The sequence below is a fragment of the Eurosta solidaginis genome, chromosome 5 (assembly GCF_040869045.1).
Source record: "Eurosta solidaginis isolate ZX-2024a chromosome 5, ASM4086904v1, whole genome shotgun sequence".
NCBI lineage: Eukaryota > Metazoa > Arthropoda > Insecta > Diptera > Tephritidae > Eurosta > Eurosta solidaginis.
In genome coordinates this window covers 199,271,059-199,286,620 of record NC_090323.1, presented here as the reverse complement: position 1 = coordinate 199,286,620, position 15,562 = coordinate 199,271,059, and positions in this window count along the sequence as shown.

Here is a 15,562-nt window from a genome sequence, read left to right as displayed (position 1 = left end):
ATTCTAGTTTGCCTGCTGGTAGGGGACAGGACCCTGCAGTGAAACGACGTTCAGCGAGATGAACTGAAATCATCTCACCAGAGGCGTGGGAAATTGTGATTGATAGCCATATATCTAAATCGTAAGGATATTTAAGCTGCGTTGAAAGGATATCGATGCCAACACTTTCATCTGACCACCTACCCCAACTTCTATTACTAGATCCTTCATTAGCGAATAACTACTGATGGGCAACAAGGTGAGCATGAGTTTCGCAACGTCATCGATTCGCCTAGATTGATACACGTTGATGGCATTCAAGAAATGCAGCCGAACTTACCAACAGAAGAAGGGAAGCCTTAGCCATTGAACGTCATCTTCTGGACAGCTAAATACGTGGTACCCTTAAATAGCGGAGTCAAATTCCAAGGCAGGGGGTTTGTTGACGAAAATAAACGAGCCAAATGGGATAAGCATCTTAGGAGCTGCAACCTCTGTGCTGGTAAACTCAGGCCTACATGACAAGAAATAACTAGAAAGCAATAGCTTTTGGCGACCAAGTTTTATCGGATCCGAAGAAATACGGGAGTGCTTATCTGCGACAATTCGTGATGCATCGTTCGGTTGACAAGGTTAAACCAGGAGCCATAAGGCTCGTGTGCAGACATAAAAAGGACTCCGTGTTCATTACGATTACGGATATAGAGGTCCACGAAGCCATCAATAAAACTGTTCTTTGATAAATCCTAGCTCACCAAATCAGTAAGCCCAGACGGTATAGTCCACTCCTTTAGTTAATATCCCTTTAGCCATTCCAAAGCCGCGCCAACGTTACACCTACGCAGTTTGACAAAAATGTAAATATGTTCTTAGAGTCCATGAGCCAACTTGTACAGACAAGGAATAAAATAAATGAGCATTGTTTGACAAGTCTTCTTTCTGGGTAAAACATAATCGTTATGCTATGGTTTGATAACAGTTGAAAAGTACATTCTTTTTCTTAACTTAAGCCTAATAATCCAAACATGTTCAACTAATAATAACATAGAATTTCGAAGTAATACTTCCGAGGGCAATGAGGCGAGAAAACTCCCCATCAGGGAAAGAAACGAGATGCTGACCAAACAGTTCCTGTTGAATACCCAGAAACCTGGGCATCCCAACAGACATCTGATTGACGAGCCAGCACCGCCTAGGGGCTTAAGGAGTCATCTCCGTAAGCATTTTGAGGAAATACGGCACCTGTAAACCTAGCCGTATGAAGCGAAACACCACAAGCAGGTCCTTGGTGAACTCCACAAACAGGCGTCGGACCTTTATGCAGGGAATTGCCCGGTGAATCCAGTACTCAAAGTAAAGTATCCAAAACTTGCGGAAGAGGAACGCATACTCCCCAGGGAAACGCGTGTCACTCTGGCTCAACTTCGTTATGGATACTGTAACAGGTTAAACTCTTACCTATCCAGAATCAACCCCGACATACAAAATGTATGCCCCGCTTGCAATGTGTCCCCACATGACACCAACCATCTCTTTAATTGTAATGTGGAACCAACGCCTCTAATACCCCTTTCCCTATGGTCCACCCCTGTTGAAACAGTAAGTTTCCTTGGACTCCCGTTAGAGGATATTGATGACAGTTTGTGACAGCGTGCTTTGCACACAGAGTATATTAACGTTGATTGGATAACGGTTGGTAGTACAGGTATAAAGGAATCGAGATAGATATAGACTTCCATATATCAAAATCATCAGTATCGAAAGAAGAAATTTATTTAGCCATGTCCGTCCGTCCGTAAAACCGATAACTTGAGTAAATTTTGAGGTATCTTGATAAAATTTGGTATGTAGGTTCCTCGGTACCCATCTCAGATCGCTATTTAAAATGAACGAAATCGGACCATAACCACGCCCACTTTTTCGATATCGAAAATTTCGAAAAACCGAAAAAGTGCGATAATTTATTACCAAATACGGCTAAAGCAATGAAACTTGGTAGATGGGTTGAACTTATGACAAGGAATAGAAAATTAGTAAAATGTTGGACAATAGGCGTGGCACCGCCCACTTTTAAAAGAAGGTAATTTCAAAGTTTTGCATGCTGTAATTTGGCAGTCGTTGAAGATATCATGATGAAATTTGGCAGGAACGTTACTCCTATTACTATATTTGTGCTATATAAAACTTAACAAAATCGGATGACGAACAGCCCACTTAAAAAAAATTGAAAAGTCAAATTTTAACAAAAAATTGAATATGTTTACTAGGGTGGTCCTTATTTTTGAACTTTAAAAAAATGGTCGGGGCACCCTGTCATATGATTCTCCTCAGAAAAAAAATTAATACGTATTTTTTTATTTTAGTTTTAGAAGCATTTTAGAGGTCGCTATCATGCATCAAAGTTTTGGAAAACGACTTTTGAAGAGACAAAATACCTATGAATTCATAATATTATCTAATGGCATGCTTTTATTAGTATATGTATTAGAGCGATTCAAAAAAATTGCCACCCCTTAGGGTTAAGTTAGAGCACTAATTTTTTCCAAGGCTAATATTTTCCAAGGCCTAAAGTTTCAGGGGGTAAGACCGAAAAAACAAATTTTTTTTAATTTGAATCACCCTAATGTATATATTCAGTTGATATTGAAATCAAAAAGTAAGAACTCATGTTATTATTGAAAACATCGAATCTGAACTTCTAAATAGTAGCATGCTTTGATATGTTTATAAGTGAAAATAAGTTTTTAAATTCAAAAACTAGGTGGCGTTGCATGGCCGTGAACTACATTTTTTTTTAAATTGTAACCCGAGTTGGCTTTGCACACACCTTTCTATACATTGGTTTGTGTTTTATAAGTGAAGTCAGCTGTTGAAACATTTTTCAAATTGAGAACCCAGTAGGCGCTGCATGGCTGTAAGCAAAATTTTTTTTTAAATAGTAACACGAGTTGGCCTTGAATCTTTGCATTTAGTTGTAACTTTTCTGTATTTTAAAGTGTACGGGTTGCCTGTTATAAGTTATCATGGCGTCTACAAGTAAAAAAGCTAGTCTATCAACTAGAAACAAAACCAATATTTGGCTTCTCGGACAATCAATACCAAATCTCAATCAGTCAAAGTTGCCTTCTTTTGGCGAAGTGTTACGTTTATTCTTTTATAACAAAAATGAAGAAAAAAAATGTGCGGGATTCTGCGAATCTTGCCGCATGTGAAGTCATAAAGTTATGGGAAAAGGCCAGTATACCAACAAGATTGAAAAAGCATGTGATCAATAAAATAGAAAAACTCTTCAATGAATGGCGTAATCTAAAAAAAAAATAAAGAAAACAAAAAAAAAAAAACGTTCGAAGAAGTTACAACAACAGGAACAATCCTGGCATCGTAACTTAGAAGATCTGTTTGATATCGCGCATTCTGAAGCTTTGATTATTATGACAATAGAAGAGGATAAACAGTTCTTACTAGCACAGCGACAGCAAAACCGACCGGGTTTAATTGGCTCTGTAGATAAAAAAAAAATAAGGAAATGTGATCAGATAAAAAAGAAAGCCGAACACATGCAACAATTGCGTGAAAAGGAAAATAAAAGCATCTCGGATATGACAGAAAAGGTCCTACTTTCTTTATCGACCACAAGCGAAGAATCGTCTGGATCTGATTTCGAAAGACGTTGAAGTCAAAACCCCCCAAAAAACGAGCTCGTCAAAATTTAATCAGTAGCTACCTATCTGCTAGCCTCGATGTTGCTAAATTAAGTGATAGAAAAGCCACTATGGTCGTGTCGTCTACCTTAAAGAGTGTTGGTGTCAATCTTTCAGAGTTTAATGTGAATAGGTCTTCAATACGTCGAAATCGTATAAAAAATCGGAAAACACTGGTGGAATCCCTTAAAAGAGAATTTAAACCTGACGTACCACTTACAATTCATTGGGATGGCAAAATTATTGAGGATATAAGTGGGCATGAAACTGTAGATCGGTTACCAATTTTGGTATCTGGGGTTGGTATTGATCAGCTTCTGGGGGTTCCAAAACTTGAACATGGAACAGGCGCAGCATATGCCACAGCTGTGCACGAAACAATAAAGTCATGGAGTTTAACAGATAAAATTAAATGTGTTCGTTTTGACACTACATCTGTTAATACGGGCCTAAAAAATGGTGCTTGTATTCTTTTGGAGCAAAAAATAGAGAAAGATATGCTTTGGCTGGCTTGTCGTCATCACATAATGGAGATTTTATTGGAAGCGGTAGTGGTACAATCCTTGGGCCCCTCTAGCGGACCTGATATTCAGTTATTTAAAAGATTTAAGAAGAACTGGCATAGAATCAACCAAAACGAATATACCACAGTAATTAATGACGCAAATTCATCACACATCATTAATAATTTTGCGGCAGACATGCTTTCTTTTGCCCAAAAACATCTCCTAGCATATCCACCCCGAGATGATTATAAAGAGTTGCTGAACCTTACTATAATTTATTTGGGAGGAGTCCCTGAAAAAGGGGTTTCTTTTAGAAGACCTGCTGGGCTACACCGTGCTAGATGGATGGCAAAATCTATCTATTGTTTAAAGATTTTTCTATTTAAAGACCAGTTTAAGCTAACGAAACAGGAAGAAACAGCAGTGAAAGATATATGCCTTTTTACAGTTATTATTTATATTAAATACTGGTATGAGGCTCCTGTAGGATCCTCCGCACCAAGAAACGATCTACAGTTATTAAAAGACCTTGCATCGTATGAAGTTGTAAATGAAGCAGTAGCCAAAGTAGCCATGAAAAAAATACTTGGGCAGTTGTGGTATTTGTCGGAAGAGTTAGTGTCTCTTGCTTTTTTGACGATCAAATTTCAATACAAGAAAAGAAAAAAATGGTGGAGGTGCTGGGAGTCGAAGGCTTAGAGGACTGCCCAAAAAGAAAACAAATCAACATCAAATACATCTCTGACATGGGTATAGAAGATTTTGTAACCAGCAACTCTTTACGATTTTTCAACATAATGGGCGTATCGTGTCAGTTTTTGAGAAAAGATGTGCAAACTTGGGAGGATGATCCAGAATTTGAAGCTGCGAAGAAAATCGTTCATTCCATGCGGGTAATAAATGACATAGCTGAACGTGGTGTCGCTTTAATGGAAGAATATAATAAGTTATTAACAAATGATGAGAGCAAAAGCAATATCTACTTTTGTTGGTGAAAGATTACAGAAAGAAATATCCAGATACAAAAAAATCAACTCCTCTTAATAATTGGTTATCTGCTTAATTATTAAAAGTATTTTTATTTTGAAATTGTTACTTTTGCGAATCCTTTATAATACTAAATAAAAGTTTATACTTAACATTTTTATAAAAGTTCAAACGTTGGTAGCGACCCCTAAATATTTTAGAATTTTTTTTTGTTTTACTCAAAAATTAGTTTCTCGGGATAGAGAATCGAATGAAAGGGTGCCCGAAAGAAATAACAAAAAAAATTTTTTTTACCCATATAACGACCACCCTAATGTTTACAGTATATAAGTAAATTATGTCAACATTCAACTCCAGTATATGGTGCAACAAAATACAAAAATAAAAGAAAATTTCAAAATGGGCGTGGCTCCGGCCTTTTTAATTTAATTTGCGTAGAATACTTTTAATGCCATAAGGCGAAAAAAAACTTTACCAATCCTTGTGAAATTTGGTAGGGGAATAGATTCTATGACGATAACTGTTTCTGTGAAAATGGGCGAAATAGGTTGAAGCCACGCCCAGTTTTTATACACAGTCGACCGTATGTCCTTCCGCTCGGCCGTTAACACGATAACTTGAACAAAAATCGATATATCTTCACTAAACTTAGTTCACGTACTTATCTTAACTCACTTAATCTTGGTATTAAAAATTTCGAAAAATGAAAAAAATTCCATAATTCTATACCAAATACGAAAAAAGGGATGAAACATGATGATTGGATTTGCTGTTTTGACGCAAAATATGACTTGGGAAAAAACTTTGTAAAATCGGTGTCTCACCTACCATATTAAGTAGAAGGAAATGAAAAAGTTCTACAGGGCGAAATCAAAAGCCCTTGGAATCATGACAGGAATATTGTTCGTGGTATGACATATATAAATAAATTAGCGGTACCCGACAGATGATGTTCTGGGTCACCCTGGTCCACATTTTGGTCGATATCTCTAAAACGCCTTCACATATACAACGAAGGGCCACTCCCTGTTAAAACCGTCATTAATACCTTTAATTTGATACCCACATCATACAAACAATTTCTAGAGTCAATCCTGGTCCACCTTTATGGCGATATCACGAAAAGGCGTCCACCTATAGAACTATGGCCCACTATCTTTTAAAATACTCTTTAATACCTTTCATTTGATACCCATGTCATACAAACACATTGCAGGGTTACCCTAGGTTCATTTTCTTACATGGTGATTTTCCCTTATTTTGTCTCCAAAGCTCTCAGCTGAGTATGTAATGTTCGGTTACACCAGAACTTAGCCGTCCTTACTTGTTTGATATAAATTCACTGAACGACTTCCTAAATCACTGCCAGTTGTCCCAGGATATGAAGAACAGACCGGTAATCGAACTACCACCACAAAAAAAGGGATTCTTCTGAATGATGGTTACATAAACATCTTTGTTAAACTGATTTCACGAAAAAGAACTAATAAACGACAAGGAAACATTCCAGCTTAATGAGAAACAAAGTTACATCGTGTTTGTAAGCATGTGTGCTGTGAAAAGGGTTCAATAACCATAAAGGATTGTTAAAAAAGGGGATGTTTTAAGCTACATCTTTATTTATGAGGCTACTCAACGCAGAATATGTTCAAGGTTTGTGTTTGAAAAAATACAGCGAATTCCTTGAGCATTATAATTATCTAATAGATATATCATGAACTTAAAACGCGTAATTAGGGGAAATGGTGGACGGAGCTGTTCTTATCCGCGTTTTCTTTCTTAACGTCTTAAGAAGCGTGTCTCCAACCCAGGGCACAACTACGATCACGGGCTTATCCTAACAAAACCTTCACTGGGGGTCTGCCATGACTGCCGAGGGATCAACGTGTTTGGTGCAGATGAAACGTAGTGGACTTTGAAGCCATGTTTCTCCATAAATACATCTTTTCCCAAGACAGGGAAACCAGCCATTTGAGTCCAAACTAATTGACTATTAATTCGAGCTACAAAATAAGAACCCCCATAGACTGGCAGATACATAGATATGGTGAGAGTTTCCCTGTGAGCACAGCCCTATGTTGCCCGGGTCTCGTTCAAACACCTCATTTAAGCCGACTTGCCGAAGGAAGTTTAGTATTCCCTTTGTCTTTGTTTTCATGTGCTAATACTCTACAGTAGGCTACAGTAAGCCCAAAAATTATTTCCTTTATCTGGATATGGCGTCGCATTTCTGGATGAAACTGTTGGAAGCCTCTTCTGGTGAGTCACAAAACCGGCATCTTATTAAAATTATAAAAAAAGATTCTTGGCTTTATTCGCCTCCAAAGAGATTTGGCAGACTTTCTCACCCAATATGCGACGTGCTTCTTCTTTTTTCTAACTGACAAGAGGTCTTTCTTAATTTTGATGTTGCTTTTCCCGGGACTTGAACCTAGGACATTCAGTGTAGTAAGCGGAACACGTTACCACCACAACACGGCGGCTGCCCGTTATAATTAAACTACTTTTTGAGAGCCTAATTCACACTCTATCGCGAATTGTGCTAAAACTTCCCAAACAGCAATTCTATACTAATTTAATTGTATTTGACTTCACAAGATCGCCTTGAGTGCGGCTTGAATATGGCTGAGTATGGCTACGATCTACTTAGAGTATGCACATCGTAGGCTTAGTTCAATACAATGGGTAATAGCAAGACAAATTCTTGGATAAATTCCCAAAGACACCATTATTCTGGTTTGCAGTCCGAAAATGCTGGCTGAAATTCTCTCTGGTGTTTTGAAGCATTCCCCAAACTGTACGATGTTGTGAGAGCCTTGGATGCTTTCGATTCTGCTGGGATTCCACGTAGACTTGTCTTTACTGACCCGAACTGCTCTGGTCCCTGGTATTATTTCAGCGATTTTCGTGCGAAGTAGTAAGTATATCTATCTTTGGATAGCTGTCTGTATAAACGTTTCCCTGAGGTGAAAAGTTTATTCTTTCATAAGATTTTGTATTAATGCACTGCCTCTCCTACTGGAACAAAGCAACGTGCGTTGACCTGCCACTACTTAGTATTTTTTTTCGCCCGTAAGGAAAAAAATCCAATGAAGGGGGGGGGGCGGCAGATCTGAACCAGGTTACAATCGAAGTCTTGTTTGGAGCTGTGTCCGTGCACCTACCCTATGTTGTGACTATATTCGTTCATCATCATTTGTTGGCGTTTAACCACCTAAGCGATTTTGGCCGTTTCGTAACAAGTCACGCCAGCTATCCTTGTCTTGCGATAACTGACGCCAATTGAGAGCACCAAAGGAGGCCAGATCTTCCTCCGCCTGCCTCTTACAATTCAATCGAGATCTTCTCCTTCCACTGTTTCCAAACTGGCGTGTCGACTGAAATACTTTCTGGCTGGAGCCTCTTCGTCCATTCGCATAGCATAACCTAGCCACAGACTGCCTAAAGCTCATACAGCTCATTATAACCACTTCTATACTCGCCGTCGGAATCACGTACAGGACCGAAGTAGTTTACTTTCGAACACTCCAAGAGCCATCTCATCTTTTCTCGACACCGTCCATAATTCCGAACCATACATCACGGAAGTTATGATGAGCGGCTTGTAGACCGCGATATTTGTTCGCCCTTGAGAGGACTTTACTTTAGAATTTCTTACTTAGTATAACTGTTGCCAACAGTTATTTTCCGTTCGCTCCAAGCTGGTATTGTTTTCGCTGTTAATGCTGGTTCCCACAAAGACGAGGTCCTTTGCAGTCTCGAATTTATATGCGTCAACAGTGACGTGCCTGCCAAGCGATGTGAGCGACATTATTCGTTGGTAAAGAATAAAATCCTTTAGAGGGAAGGCGCTAGATATACACTGGGTTGTTACAATTCAAGTCCAGGTTCGAATTTCTTCCGTAGGATTATAATGCCTAGTTTTTAGGTGCGAGTCTAAATTACTGTTAAACTTAAGCTCAGTTAAACCATCCTAGTTTAAGTGGCCAACGTTGAAGGGGTTAATTTTTCTGGAATTTAAATTTCGAAAAAAAAAAACCTAAGTAGTCCTTTGTCGTGCAACAGAATTATGATTCGGTCCGCAAGTATTTGGGAAACGTACGAAAAGTTCCACTGTATTAACAATAAAGTCCAAAAGTAAAAATTTTTACACTACACATGCATTTACGTATTTCCCGGAGTTTGCTGCCATAGGAACCGACATTGTACCATGTTAATGTTGTTGTTTTTGCTTTTGGAGTAATTTAGTCATCGGTCATCCATTAATTATGCACTCTTTACTTTTATGTTGATAAAGAACTTTGCTATGCAATTAAAATTTTGCATTGGACAAAAATCATTTCGTAGTGGACATTGTGGCAAATGAACAAAGAGAAACACTCATAATCCCACTAAATTGGATTAAGAGCTTAACATTTATGCAAATGCGTATGTTGTCACTTCACAACAACTGACTAAGAGCAAAAATAAATGTAGAAATAACAGTAATAAGTATCACCTCATGAGTTTGTAAAAAGTGTATTTATGTTATTAAAGTTTATTTTAGCCAGCTACAAACTCTCCAATCCGGTTGGTTAAAAACCTAGATCGTTATTAAGTTTGTAGTTCGATCATTAAAAGGTTAGTTAGTTTATGTCGTGGTAAGAGTAGCTCCAATTATAAATATCACATAACTTCCCCTCACCATAACAGCGACTTTATTTTTATGTATTCGGCTTAGCCGAACTCTATAGCCCCCGATTATGTAGAGGGAATTTTTCGGACAAGAACTGCCAACCTTCTATCGCAGGGTGTGCGAAATATGGCTTACCACATCAAGGGGCCTGTTATGGCAGACATGTATTTGTCCCCACATTTAATAATAAACTGCTGAGCCCACCTTGTCGCGCAGGCAGTCGTACGACCAAGATGAACTGAAAAACTTTAAGACAAAGGAAGGATGAGAAGGAAAAGGCAATAGCGTCGCAAGCCGGGGAAGAGGAAACCACTATCTACGATGATTCGGACGCGGATAGTGAGGAAAGTATGCAGTCTGCCAGCCGGGACGGAAACTGAAAGCTAAGAAGGGAGCTAAACGGAGAGTTTAAGAGAACCTCTCACAACATAAGACAGCAGTAAGAATTCGGTAGGGTCCATGAGACAGGGGAAGCATGTCAAGGGCAGTTCACTCACAAAGGCTTTGCTAAGAGCAATCGTTGATCGATGTAGCCGAAACGAGGAGGAAAAAGACCCCAGTGAGCAGAAGAGGCAACGTTCTGCTGGAGACAACAAGTATGTTTTTAAGAGGCAGGAGGGAGAGGCAATACGCCCCAGTCTTAAAATGACAAGGCAAGCTAGCCAGAATGACAGGATTCACACCTCTAAAGCTGCAAAGTCTAAGTAACGAAAAAGCTACAATGCAGAAAGAGGAGGGCAATAATGGAATACAAAGAAAAAACGAAAAAAACCTACGAAACATGGTACAATGGGGTTGAGATGGGATCTACAGCAATAACGCTATTTTAAAATTGCTGAAGAGAGCTTGTCGTGTCTTTCAAAGGCAAGAATGTGCACGGTTGAAGGTGATAGATAGATCACTGATTCCCACGGTACCAAAGTACAAGATTAGATACCACGTTTTGTAAAGCCGGGGGAGTCGCTTAACATGAGACAGCGTCAAAACCCGAAAATACCATTACGCTACAATCAGATTTGGCGAAAGTAAACGAAGGCAAGAGTTGCACAAAGAGGAGTGCAGACTGATGATGGGCAATCTTGCTGGACACTGCCTTCTTATGTCTAACGCTTTTAAATTATATCTCGCCAGATATATGGAGCGCGGGTTTCAGGTGACCAGACTAAGACTCCAGCCAAAAGGAGTGACACAGCTATCAGATCTAGAAGCAGCACTCGGGAAATGTCCTAGAATTATTTGATAAACGACTTTGTTATTTTTAACATAAGTTCTAATTTTTGAGAGAGTGTCTTAGTTCGGTCGTCATTTATGGTATCACTATGGGCACATTCAGCTTATGAGGTCGTTACGAACCGACCAGTTCAACCTAAAATAACCTTACCCTGCAAACTGACATCGGAAAGAACCACAATTACACGGCACAGTTTTCAAATGAAGGAATCGATTAGTTAGGGCCAGGCACTTGTTGATTTCAAATGGATGCTCCAGTCGCTGCTAGTTAAGGTGGGTCAAAATGTGTCTAACATAGCAAGAATATGTGCCTAGCAGCAGATACCAGTACTAGGGCCTCTCGCTACTTTTAAGACTTTGATCGACTTATAATTCGAAATTGACAAAAGCGTGGTCAGAAATTATTTTCAAAGTTCAAGGTTTGGGTTATTTCTTGTACTGAAACTGAAAAGAACCATGAGTGTTTTGTAGCGAGGAAACATCACATCTTTAGTTCGTCACAAAACCAACTTTGGTATAAGGAAGGTTCGTGAGAGAATATGCTCCTCTTTTGCTGTGCGTTTAGTATAGACTATGACAATTAAGTTTTGCGATGGTGTTACTGAAGTGGAATAATCTGTGCTGTCAATATTGCTATGTTCACATGTGCGTTTGTATTTGTGGATTAAGTTTCTCGATTCCCAAGAGTTTGAAGGCTTTTAATTATAACAAAATTGACTCAATTAAGAAGTGAACACACAGCGAGCTGAAGACACGATAAAAAAACTCTCCACATGAGACCACAAATATTGGTCATCCCATACTCAAGCTAGCCTTTGCATCAGTCCAGTTCAAACAATGAAAAACGACTAGTGTTTGTACTGAAGTCACAAATTATTTGTTCACATTTAGACAATGCAATTACTCATACAAGTTATTGTTATCATAAATCATACCTAACTATCCAATAACACCCAGGGTTCAAGTACTTATCAAAATGAAAAATTTCAGGTTGAATTCGCTAGCCACAAGGAAGTCAAAAAAATTAATAAATGCTTTAAAGGGAATTCCTTTTCCAATTAATTCGATAATCGCAATATTCATGGCTAATTAATTCCACACATACACACCTACATACACACATCCATACATAGCGCGCCAATAAACAAACACATTGGCCACACAATGAACCCCACTACGGTAATAACTTGACAACTTAGGACGTAATTTTTTACAAGTGAATGAGCTACATATACAGACATATACACATAGATACACTCAGAGCCACCTGCATCCTTTCCACCAGCCGCATATTGAAGATTGAACAAATTTTTCAGTAAATAAACCACCCTTCAGATTAGCTGTAGCCTCAACTGGTAACGAGTACGACAAGTGGAACAAATTAATGTCACAAACATATTTTAACTTTGATGGGCATTTTTGCAAGGAAACGTAGTGGAACGATTCTTCCTGAACACTATTACATACATACATATATAGCATAGTAGTCATGAATATTCGTAAACAATCTCAACCCCTGTTGTTGTTTGTCTCATTATCGCATTAGAGCATCGACCAAATTGAAAGAGAGTGTGGACCAACAAGCACAGTTGGATATATCAGTGACTGGTTGTATTTTATAGTTAAAATACTTGCCTTGGAGACCAAACTAGGCTTGGAGTAAAACATGCAATATGAGAACCTCATTTCGCCCTCCTTCTAAGCATAAAGTAAATAAATCCTTTGGATGATATGATTTTTTCCGTTAAATAGATGGAAGGCTCCCTTTTCGTTGAATCCAGATGCAAACGCCGATAAGAATACCATCCGATCCGGGTAGTTTTTTTCCATTCTCATAACATAATGTAGCCAGCGAAGCCTTCGTGTTTCTTTATTCCGACAGGACTATCAACTTTCTGGATAACTTTTCTCGCGAATTCTTCATTAGCCATCCCTTCTTCTCTTGACATAGTTCATCTCCCGCGTCACTATAATACTTCCAAACATTGCGCTTTCACTGCTCGACTATATTGCCAGATTAAAGGGCGGCTTTCGGTGCATTACTGCCTGCAATTTCATCTTGGCATATACGTTTCTTGCTTTCTTTGAATCCGAATGCGAATACTGATAATAATACTTTTCGAGCCGGGAAGTTTTTTCCATTCTCGATGATGTAGCCTGCGAAGCCTTTGTGTTTCTTTATTCCGACAGAACTTTTAACCGTCCGGATAACTTTTCTCTAGAATTCTTGACTAGCCATCCCATCTTCTCTGGACATAGCTCAGGTCAAAGATTGTTCGGCGACAAATTTTCAGTGCATTACTGCATGCACTTTCCTCTTGGCACGGATTAGTGGCTCGAGTCGATATTTGGGTCCAGTAAAATGCGTCCATGATACAGATATCGTGCCTGACGTGATCGATTTAGTTCCGTGTTCTTCGACAGCCAAGTATATAGGGTTGTCCTACTATACTGAAACCTGGTTCTGCATAAAATACTATTCCGAATTTCATATTATACCTTGGAAGCTGAGTTTTCCGACTATAGAACCAAATAGCAATGCTTTGCCCATCGCGGCTTTAAAGCCAACAGGCATGATTTTGATGTCATGCCGATGGTGGTTAATTTATGTATTTTTTAATTTCTCACAAAGGGCGTCGTTATCCACGTAGGCCGCATCATCTATAGGTGCGTAGGCGTGTCTTGATGCGGATCGCTGCTCTGAATTGCGTTTCTCTCCTCATGGAAACAAAGCTGCCTTAAAGGTCTTATGAGCTAATTTGATCGAATTGGAAATTGTACGGAAGTGGCGATCCCAGCTAGCGTCCAAGGAACATCTTTTCGTTTCTCGAGGCGAACACAACTGTAAGATCAACACAGAGTGATCCCATTAGAAAGGTAGAATAATTTTCTACGCCCCAGCCAGGGCGATTCCAAAGTCTGAAAGTCCAAACGACAATATTTGAATAGGCTATATTTGACCTTCTTTATCATACTTTAGAAATATGATGGGGAATACTATCGTGTCTCATTACGGAACATTGTGCTATCCAACCGTTGTTTCGTCGATGGCGTATAACAATTTTTTAAAGCGGCTTGTGGGGGCAAGAGACATAGAACTTTCGGAATTGATTAGGAATTGTCTGGTTGGATAAATGTGTCCCCTCCAGGCACTCACTAAGGGAACTCACAATGAACCAAAATGTCTTCGAATGGAAATGTGAAAGCTCTCACATACCGTCTCCGAACCTTACCTGACCAACGTCATATTCTATGATAAAAAACCGGCATATGACTCCACCAGTAACTGCAGCCCATCATGAGCCTCGAGCTTTCTCCCTTTAGAGATATGAGCCACTTTGTATGAGTTATATCGTAGGATTTGCACATTATATTAGAAATTTTGTAGTCCGGCGAGTGTTTTCACGACTTTCCTGGTTGATAGATGATATCCTACTCCTATGTATAGGTAACCTTTCATAATAGTGCATCTGTACCCTCTTCTATCTCCTTCGATGGGGACTTAGCACAAAAAACGTGAAATTCTTTCCAGTAGAAGTATCACAAATTTTGCATAGGTACCTGCCAGCGCTTTAAGTATTAAGCTTTTTCACATAAAGCTTTACAAGGACATACCTAAAAAAAGCTCTGAGGCTGGTTTAATCGTCAAAGAGCTGCACATGTGTGTGTGTGTAGTCATTACTGATTTAAAATAATGTCGACTTTATCCTTCTGTCCTCGTACTTTTGTCTAAATCCCAAAATAACTTTCACAGCTGATAAGACCGAGGACAATGGCATATCGTCGATTGTGTTGCCAATATCGTCGTTGGTTATTACTTTTCGTATGTCCTCATTTTGTCATGGCTATCCATAAGCTGCATAAGTTTTCAAATGTTATAATGCGTTTACAGTATTACAAAGTTAAATGTCGTTATAAAGGGTGACTTAATTTGGTTTTTTTAGTCGTTTACGCGACGAATTTGATTTTTGATTACAACCGCGAAGGCGAGGCATTTTGCTGCTAGAAGGGATGAATAGGAGGAAGGACGTTCTTGTGCCACACACAGTGATAAGCTGTGAACACGTGTTTGCTTTGTAATAAATATTTGTCAGTTTGTATTTGCTCTCATTGTTCATTGAAAGGACGACAATAAAATGTCAATTACGAAGAGTTGCAAGTCATTTTGGTGACATTAAGCATGTTTTGAGTATTACAAACTTAAGCGGATCTTTATGACATCAAAGCCAAGTGAAGTGAATTCAACACGCGCCAACAATTATCATACACTTTATTGGATACGTAACTTACAAGCAAATCAAGTTTTTATTGAGACTGTGACAGACCCTGTAGAAAAAAATTAAGCATTGCTAAAGAAAGCTCACAAACAGAGCTGTTCAAAAATGTTTATATGGAAGTGCAAATCACAATACATATAGAAAATAATATATACCCTATAACTTTTTTAAATAAAAAAAAAAATAATTTATATTAAATATTCAAAG